General features: G+C 37.0%; 1 non-coding gene across 1 annotated transcript; it reads left to right on the forward strand.

Annotated features, from left to right (window-relative positions):
* The first annotated feature begins 249 nt into the window (after positions 1-249).
* On the forward strand, positions 250-358 carry LOC129518934 (U6 spliceosomal RNA). The gene has a single exon (XR_008666273.1). It is a non-coding gene; the product is annotated as a U6 spliceosomal RNA (small nuclear RNA).
* The last annotated feature ends 9,985 nt before the right edge of the window (positions 359-10,343 follow it).

The raw sequence follows: 10,343 nt of genomic DNA on the forward strand, positions 1-10,343 counted from the left end.
ATAGGTTAAAATTAAAAGAATAAAAATATATACACTATGCAAATATCAATTAGAAGAAAGAAGGAGTGGCTATGTTATTATCAGACAAAATCATCCTCAGAGCAAAAAAATTACCTGCCTGAAAGGAATTTTAGAGAATGATAAAAGAGCCAGTCTACCAAGAAGACATAGGAATCCCAAATTTGTACGCATAAACCAACAGAGCTGGAAAACATGTGAAGCAAAAATTAATGCAATTACAGTTGGAGAGTGCTCACTTCAGCAGCACATATGCTAAAATTGGAATGGTACAGAGAAGATTAGCATGGGCCCCACACAAGGATGACATGCAATTACAGTTGGAGACTTCAACACCTCTCTTATAAACAACTGATAAAACTTCTAGACAATCAACAAGGATATATAAGAACTTAACACATCATCAACCAACAGGCTTTAATTAACATTTATATAACATTCCACCCAATAACAGCAGAATAAACATTCTTTTAAAGTGTCTATGGCGGGATCCCTGGGTGGCGCAGCGGTTTGGCGCCTGCCTTTGGCCCAGGGCGCGATCCTGGAGACCAGGGATCGAGTCCCACGTCGGGCTCCCGGTGCATGGAGCCTGCTTCTCCCTCTGCCTGTGTCTCTCCCTCTCTCTCTCTCTCTCTCTCTCTCTGTGTGTGTGTGTGTGACTATCATAAATAAATAAAGAAAAAAAAATAAAGTGTCTATGGCAAAAAGATGGCAGTGACAGTGAAGAAGGAAGCCCCTGCCCCTCCCAAAGCTAAAGCCAAGGCTTTGAAGGGCAAGAGAGCAGGTGCTGAAAAGAAGAAGGAATGGGTGGAGGATATTCACACAACACTCAACTTCTAGTGGCCCAAGCCACTATAGTTCTAAAAGCAGCCAATATATCCTTAGAAGAGCACCCTCAAAAGAAACAGATTTGACTATTATACCATCATCAACTTCCCCCTGACCACAGTCAGCCTTGAAAATGATAGAAGACAACAGCACACAATGTTCATTGTGGATGTCAGGGCCAATAAGCATCAAATCAAACAGGCTGTGAAGAAGCTCTACAACATTGAGGTTTCCATGGTCAACATCCCAATCAAGCCTGATAAAGAGAAGAAGGCATATGTTCACCTGGATTCTGACTCTGACACTTTGGATATTGCCAACAAAATTGGGATCATCTAAACTGAGTCCAACAGGCTAATTCTAAATAGAAACATTTTACCATATACACAAAAAAAAATTATCTATGGAACATAGAACAAGACAGTTCATATTCTGGACCATAAATCTCAACAAAATTAAAAGAATGGAAATCAGAGTGTGTTCTCTGATTACAAAAGAATCAAACTAGAGGGATCCCTGGGTGGCGCAGCAGTTTAGCGCCTGCCTTTGGCCCAGGGCACGATCCTGGAGACCCGGGATCGAATCCCACGTCGGGCTCCCGGTGCATGGAGCCTGCTTCTCCCTCTGCCTATGTCTCTGCCTCTCTCTCTCTCTCTCTGTGACTACCATAAATAAATAAAAATTTAAAAAAAAGAATCAAACTAGAAACCAATAGCAGAAAGATAACAGAAAATATCTAAGCACTTGATAACAAATAGTATACTTCTAAATAACCCAGGGATCACAAAGGAAATCTCAAAGAAAATAAGAAATACATTGAATTGGATGGAAATAAAAATCTAGAATATCAAAATTTGTGAGATGTTGCTATACCAGTGCTTTTTTTTTTTTAACCACTAAATGCTTACATTAAAAAAAAGGAAAAAAAATCTCAAAACAGTCACCTAATATTAAGAGACTTCATAAAGGAATACAAAATAAGTCCAAAGATTACAAAAATAAATAAACAACAATAATAAGAGCATAAATCAATAAAATTGAAAACAGAAAAAACAATATAGAAAATCAATAAAACAAGGAGCTGATTCTTTGAAAAGAACAATAACAGTGACACATCTCTAGCAAGACTGACAAACACCAAAGGAGAGAAGGCACAAATTACTAATATCAGAAATGAAACACAGGATATCACTGGAGATCTTGCAAACATCAAAAGGATAATAAGGAAATAGTATGAACAACTCTACACATAAATTTGGTGAATTAGATGAAATAGAGCAATTTTTCAAAAAACACGAAGAACCACAACTCACCCAATATGAAATAGATAATTTGAGTAGCCCTCTAACAACTATAGAAATTTATAACTTTAAAACTCCCAAGAAAAGAATCCCCAGGCTCACATAAATTCTACCAAACATGAATTCTAGGTGAAATCTATCAAACATTTTTAAAAGAACACCAAATTTGTAAAATCTTTTCCAAAAAAATAGAAAGGAGAACCTTTCTGAACTTATTTTATGAGGTAGTATCATCCTGACACCAAAGTCAGACAGTCCCAAAAAAGACAACTGCAGAGAAACAGCTCTCATGAATATAGGCAGAAAAGTACTTAATGAAGTATTATCAAATAGAATTGAGCAACATATAAAAATAGTCATACATCATGAATGATGAGGATTTATTCCAGAGATGCAAAGCTGGTTCCATATTTGAAAACCAATCTATGTGAACCACCATATAAATGGTCTAGAGAAGAAAAGTGAAATGATCATATCAACTGATGCAGAAAAAGCACTTGACAAAATTTATCATTTGAGGATATCAGCAAAAATGTTGAAGAAAGGAATTTCACAAATCTGCCCTTCCATAAAAGCAATTAAAAACTGGCAAAAGCAACTTTTTCAGAATTCTGGAAACTAACTAAAAGCTTACAGTGACAAGGAGAGTGTTTAATCAAAAACAAAAAAGCCAAATATCAGTAAGAATAGTGGCTTTGTGGAATTTTTTTTAAAAGATTTTATTTATTTATTCATGAGAATACACAGAGAGGGGATCCCTGGGTGGCGCAGCGGTTTGGCGCCTGCCTTTGGCCCAGGGCGCGATCCTAGAGACCCTGGATCGAGTCCCACGTCAGGCTCCCTGCATGAAGCCTGCTTCTCCCTCTGCCTGTGTCTCTGCCTCTCTCTCTCTCTCTCTCTCTCTGTGTGACTATCATAAATAATAAATAATTTTTTTTAAAAAAAAAGAGAGAATACACAGAGAGGAGAGAGACACAGGCAGAGGGAGAAGCAGGCTTCATGCAGGGAGCCTGACGTGGGACTCGATCCAGGGTCTCTAGGATCACATCCTGGGCTGCAGGCGGTGCTAAACCGCTGAGCCACCAGGGCTGCCCGGCTTTGTGGAATTTTAACAGATCGTGGTTACATCCCCCAATCCAAGCCCAGTGTCAGCCTGAAAATAACACCCCACTTTCCTGGTAGTGGCGTGGAGGGGGGCAAAACAGACTTCATTTACAAAGAATTGTAATTAATTGCTTTGACTCACCTGGTAGCTCCTTGGAAGATCAGCTCACAAAGTCTGCCTTAATCTTGCCTACCTCAAAACTCACTCTGTTTATGAACAAGTTAAACACAGAGTTACTGCATGACCCCGCAATTCCATTCCTAGATATACACCCAAGAGAAGTGAAAACGTATGTTCACATAAAAACATGAGTGTTCATAACAGTACTATTCATAATAGCCAAAAAGTGGAAACAATTCACATGTCCATCGACTGGTGAATGAATAAACAAACTTTGAGATATCCATACAATGGAAAATTATTCAGTCACGAAAAGGAATGAAATATTGACACATGCTACAACATGAATGAAATTGAAAACATTATGCTAAGTGAAAGACACAAAAGTCACATATTGTGTGGATCCATTTTTATGAAACATCCATATTAGATACATCTATATACAGAGAAAGTAGATTGGTGATTGCAAGGGGCTGAGGGGAAGGAGGAATGGAGAGTGATTGCTTAATGTGTATGGATTTCTATTTAAGGTATTAAGAGAGTTCTGAAATTGGATGGTGGTGATAGTTACACAGCATTGTGAATATACTAAAAAGAACATTGAATTGTACACTTTGAATGGTTTAAATAATTAATTCTTTGTTATGTTTTATCTCAATAAAATTTTAATTTTATCTCAATAAAAATAATGCAAAAAACATTCAACACATATTAATGATAAAAATGCTCAGAAAATTCGGAATAGAGTGGCTCCTGGGTGGCTCAGTTGGTTAAGCATCTGCCCTAGGCTCAGGTCATGATCCCAAGGTCCTGGGATTGAATCCCATGTCTGGCTCCTTGCTCAGCAGGGAGCTGCTTCTTCCTCTCTGCTGTTCCCCCTGCTTGTGCTCCCTCTCTCTCTCTGTCAAATAAATCAATAAAATGTTAAAAAAAAATTAGGAATAGAGAGTAGCTTCCTCAATTGATAAAGAATGCCTTCAAAAATCCTATAGCTGCCGTGAAACACATGGTGAAAGACAATGATTTCCTCTTAAGATCCAGAACAAGGCAAAGATATCTGCTCTTTTTGCTGTTATTCAGCATAATACTGGAATCCTTGCCAGAACAATCAGGCAACACAAACCATACAGATCAAGAAGGATGAAATCAAAGCATCCCTATTTTCAGATGACATGATGATCTACATAGGAAACGCCAAGAAATCTACATAAAAACTCCTAGAACTAATAAGTGAATTTAGCAAGGTCATAGGTAACAAGATCAACATATAAAAATCAATAGTATTCCTACGTACTGTCAATGAACACGTGGACAACAAAAGGAAAAGCAATACCATTACAACCACTCAAAAATAAAAGAGAAAGGGATCCCTGGGTGGCGCAGCGGTTTGGTGCCTGCCTTTGGCCCAGGGCGCGATCCTGGAGACCCGGGATCGAATCCCATATCGGGCTCCCGGTGCATGGAGCCTGCTTCTCACTCTGCCTGTGTCTCTGCCTCTCTCTCTCTCTGTGACTATCATAAAATAAAAAAAAATAAATAAAAGAGAAATACTTTGGTATAAATATAACAAAATATATACTATACTTTTAAGTTAAAAACTACAAAACACTGATGACAGAAATAAAATATTTAAATAAATGGAAAGACATAGCATATCCATGGATTGGAAAATTCAACATAATAAAAGTTTCATTTCTCCCCAAACTGATACACAGGTTTCATGCAATTCTTATTAATATCCCAGTAAGACTTTTTGTAGATATAAACAAAATTTTCTAAAATGTATTTGGAAAGGTAATGGAACTGGAAGAGCTAAAAGGATTTCGAAATAGAGTTGGGAAATAGAAAATTGGAAAGGAGCACTCTATATAATTATTATTATATAGCTACAGTAATCAAGACGGTATAATATGGGCAGAGGAATATACACATAAATCAATGAAACAGAATACAGAACCCCAAAATAGAACAGGTAAGCAAGACTGGCTGATTTTTTTTGACAAAGATGCAAAAGCAATTTGATGGAGAAAAGATCATCTTTTTAATAAATGGTGCTAAAGCAAATGAACATCCATTGATAATCAACCAATCCATGAAATGAACCTCGACTTAAACTTCATAAATTATATAGAAATTAACTCAAAATCAATGATATATTTAAATGCAAAAGACAAAACTATAAAACTTTAGAAGAGAACATGGGAACAATCTTTGGATCTGAGGCTAGGCAAACGTGAAACCAAAAGCACAGTTCAAAATAGAAAAAAGTAAAAAAAAAAAAAAAAAAGAAAAAAGTTTTAAAACATGTAAAAAAAAGGGGGGGCACTGGGGCGACTCAGTGGTTGAACATCTGCCTTTGACTCAGGTCATGATCCCGGGTCCAGGAATACTGTCCTGAGTCAGGCTCCCCATAGGGAGCCTGCTTCTCCCTCTGCCTATGTCACTGCCTTTCTCTGCATGTATCTCATGAATAAATAAAAAACATATTTTTAAAAAAAGTAAAAAAAGAAAAAAGTCAATAAATTGGACATCATCGAAATTTAAAACTCTGAGAGACTATTATAAGAATGGAAAACCAAGATATATACCTGGATAAAATAATTGTAAAACATATCTAACAATGGAATTGTATATAGAATATATATAATTTTACATTCTCACCAGCAATGTTTAGAGATCCAGGTTCTCCACATCCTTGCCAGCATTTGATACTGTCTTTGATTGTTTATATTTTAGCTTTTCTTTTCTTTTTCTTTTTTTTTAAGATTTTATTTATTTATTTATTTATTTATTTATTATTTTATTTATTTATTCATGAGACACACACAGAAAGAGGCAGACGCATAGGCAGAGGCAGAAGCAGGCCCCTCTCAGGGAGCCTGACGTGAGACTTGATCTCAGAACCCTGGGATCACAACCTGAGTGGAAGGCAGACGCTCAACCGCTTGAGCCACCCAGCTGCCCCATATTTTACTTTTCTAACAGTGCTATTGGCTAGTGATGTTGAACATCTTTTTATGTGCTTATATCTGTACATCCTCTTTAATGAAATATCACTTCATTGCTTTTCTCTATCTTCTAAGTGGTTTGCTTTTTACCATCAAATTATAAAATGGTACAACCATTCTGGAAAATAGTTTGCAATTTCCTTAAAAAACTAAACATATACTTACCACATCACCCAGCAAAGGGACTCCTGGGCATTTATCTCAGGGAAATGATAACTTATGTCCGCACAAAAATGTGTACACAAGTGGAGCCTGGGCGGTTCAGTCTGTTAAGCAGTTGACTCTTAATTTTAGCTCAGGTCATTATCTCAGGGTCTGGGAATCAAGCCCCATGTCAAGCTCTGTGCTCAGCAGATACTCAGCTTGAGGATTCTCTCTCCTTTTCCCTCTGCCCCTTCCCTTTCTCTCTCTCTAGAATAAATAAATCTTTTAAGAAAATATATACACAAATGAAAAAAAAGAAAATATATACACAAATGTTCATAGCAGTTTTATTTGTAATAGTCAAAACTTGAGCCAACTAAAATGTCCTTTAATAGATAAATAGTTAAAAAAAACCCTCTGGTACATCAATAACATGGACTACTCCTCAGCCATACAAAAGAACAAACTATCAATACACACAACAATTCGAATGGATTGAAGGGCATTAGGCCAAGTGAAAAAGATCAGTCTTGGGGGATCCCTGGGTGGCTCAGCAGTTTAGCGCAGCCTGGGGCATGATCCTGGGGCGTGATCCTGGAGTCCCCGGATGGAGTCCCATCATCATGGGCTCCCTGCATGGAGCCTGCTTCTCCCTCTGCCTGTGTCTCTGCCTCTCTCTCTGTCTGTGTTTCTCATGAATAAATAAATAAAATCTTTAAAAAAGAAAAAAAGAAAAAGGTCAGTCTTAAAGATGATGTACTATTTGAGTCCATTTATATAACATTCTCAAAATGATAAAATTATAGAAATGGTGAACAGGTTTGTAACTACCAGGAGTTAGCAATGGTGAGTTGGAGGGAAGTGAGTATGACCATAAAAGACTAGCAGGCAAGATATATTGAAAAGTATAAGACAATTATTATATGGTCTCATTCATATGTGGAATATAAGAAATAGTGAAAGGGACCATAAGGGAAAGGAGGAAAACTAAGTGGGGAAAAATTAGAGAGGAAACAAACCATGAGAGATCCTAACTCTGGGAAACAGAGGATTGCAGAAGGGGGTTGGGGGGGAATGTGGTAACTGGGTGATGGGCATTAAGGAAGGCACGTGATGAGATGGGCACTGGGTGTTATACTATATGCTGGCAAATTGAATTTAAATAAATAAATAAACACATAAGAAAATTATAAGCTCTCTCAAATAAATAAATAAAAATCTTAAAAAAAATCTCTTTCCAAAATCATGAAAATTCTTCCACAGAACAGAAATATGAAACACTCCAGCTCTCCAATGTTATGAGGTTAGTATAACCTTGATAACAAACACAGATAAGAGTACAAGAAAGAGGGGGTGCCTGGGTGGCTCAGTGATTGAGCATCTGCCTTCCGCTCAGGTCGTGATCCCAGTGTCCTGGGACTGAATCCTGCATCAGGCTCCTTGCTCAGGAGGGAGTCTGCTCATCCCTCTCCCCCTGCCCCTCCCCCCTGCTCATGCGCTCTCTCTCTCTCTCTCTCTCCCCCCTCATACTCTGTTTCCCGAATCAATAAATAAAATCTTAAAAAAAAAGAGTACAAGAAAGGAATACTACAAGCAGCATAATTTCACTTACCAACACAGATATAAAAACCCTAAACAAATTATATGCAAATGAACTGCCAATGAACAGAACAGATAAACATCATAACTAAGCTATGCTTATCTCAGCAAGGCAAAGTTGGTTTAATATTAGAAAATCCATGATTTTTATTCACTGATTAAGAGAGAAAAAAAATATCTTACTAAATGCAGTAAAAGCATTCAATGTAATTCAATACCTATTTGGAATAAAATTGCCTAATGATCTAGGATTAAAAGATGACTTAATAAAATTATTTACCAAAACCCAAGAATCAACCAAATACCTAAATCTGAAACATAAGAACTTCACCTTTAAAATCAGATCAGAAAGAACTCAAGGACTATTACCACCTATGTTAACACCAAACTAGGGATCCTGTTTAAGTAAAAGGAGAAAGAGAACTTATAACCTTTATAGGTTATAATGATTGAAAAGGGGGAAAAATAATCATTATTTGAAAAGTAATGGATTGCTAACACAGAAAATCCAAGGAGATTAGCTGACAAATAATTAGAGTTAATAGAATAAATGAGGATGGTTGGTTAAAATGGAGAGATCTAAAATTAATTCCATTTCAGGGTGCCTGGGTGGCTCAGTCAGTTAAGGTCTGCCTTTGGCTCAGGTCATGATTCCAACGTCCTGAGATTGAGAGCCGTGACAGGCTTTCTGCTCCGGTGGGTAGCATGCTTCTCCCCCTACCCTCTGCTCATGCTCTCTCTCACTCTCAAATAAATAAATAAATATTTAAAGTTAAATTAAATTAATTTCATTTCTATACAACAGTAACAGATAGAAAACATGTGTCAAAATATACCACTAAGAAAAGCAAGAAAAGATATATAGAAATAAATCTAATATATTCATTACATTTTTTTGGTAAAGATTTTATTTATGTGTTCATGAGAGACACAGAGAGACAGGCAGGGACACAGGCAGAGGGAGAAGTAGGCTCCATGCAGGGGCCCCAATGTGGGACTCGATCTCAGGACCCCGGGATCATGCCCTGAGCTGAAGGCAGAGGCTCAACCACTGAGCCAGCCACCCAGGCATCCCTATATCCGTAACATTTATAAAGAAAGTTATGAAGCTTTCCTGAAAGCTAAAGCAACTGTTCTTCCCTAAACTGACAGAAATATGGAGGTTTATTCCCTATACAAATCAATAGGAGGCCTCTGCACTGCAGACAATAGGTACATTGGAAGACAGAAATACCTTGGTACAAACCAAGGAGATAGGTGACCAAATCCCTAAATGCTAAATACTGAGAGTCCACCCCAGTCTCTCCCAAGTCCTCCTCTCTGGTTGGATCACAAAACTCTGACAGCCAAACATTTACCCTCCAATTAGATGATCCTCCTCTAATTCCCTCTGGGAATTCAGCCAAACTATGAAGAAAGACTTAAAGATACTGACCTTAGGGATTACCCCCCAAATGATGCACTCAAATTACTCAACAGTAAAGCTCAAAGTCAACAAGTCAGAGCTTTCAATCAACTTTTAATCCTAGACTTTTAATCATAGGCACTCAAACAAGGTCAAACAAACATCACAGGAAAACCTCTAATACAGAAGATGGAGTCGAAAACAAACAGACCTGTAAACACACAAAGGGATGAAAGTAACCTGAAGGAAATATAATCTATGCAAGGAAAAGAAAACTTTAAAAATAATTATCATTAATATATTAAAAGAGATTGGAAAAGATATTGCATCTATGAAACAAGAATATAGTTCTATTATTAAAATAGAAAATGAAAATGAACTCTTGGCAAGTAAAAGCATAGTAAGATGGTAGCAGAAATGAAACACTCAATAGTGATATTGAAAGACAAAAAAAAGAATAATGGTCAGGAAAGAAATGTAAGAAAATGAAAGGACCATACCAAGAGGTATGACATCTGGAAAATATGAGTTACAAAAAGAAAACATATTGAAAGCAGGGGTGAGAAAATCATCACTGAAAGAATTAAAGAAAATTTCTCCAAAGTCAAGGACATGAATTGTCAGATAAAAAGACCCACTTAAAGCAAAGCACAATTGAAGAAAATAGACCTACATCAAGGTAACTTCAAAACAATGGGAACTAATGGAAGCTTCTAGAAAAAAAAAAAGGTTTTATAGAAAGGATCAGCTATCAGAATGGCTTTATCCTTCTTAGCAGCAATGAAATCAAGCAAACAATGGAGCCATGCTTCAAA

This window comes from Nyctereutes procyonoides, unplaced genomic scaffold (genome assembly GCF_905146905.1).
Source record: "Nyctereutes procyonoides isolate TBG_1078 unplaced genomic scaffold, NYPRO_anot_genome, whole genome shotgun sequence".
NCBI classification, from domain to species: domain Eukaryota; kingdom Metazoa; phylum Chordata; class Mammalia; order Carnivora; family Canidae; genus Nyctereutes; species Nyctereutes procyonoides.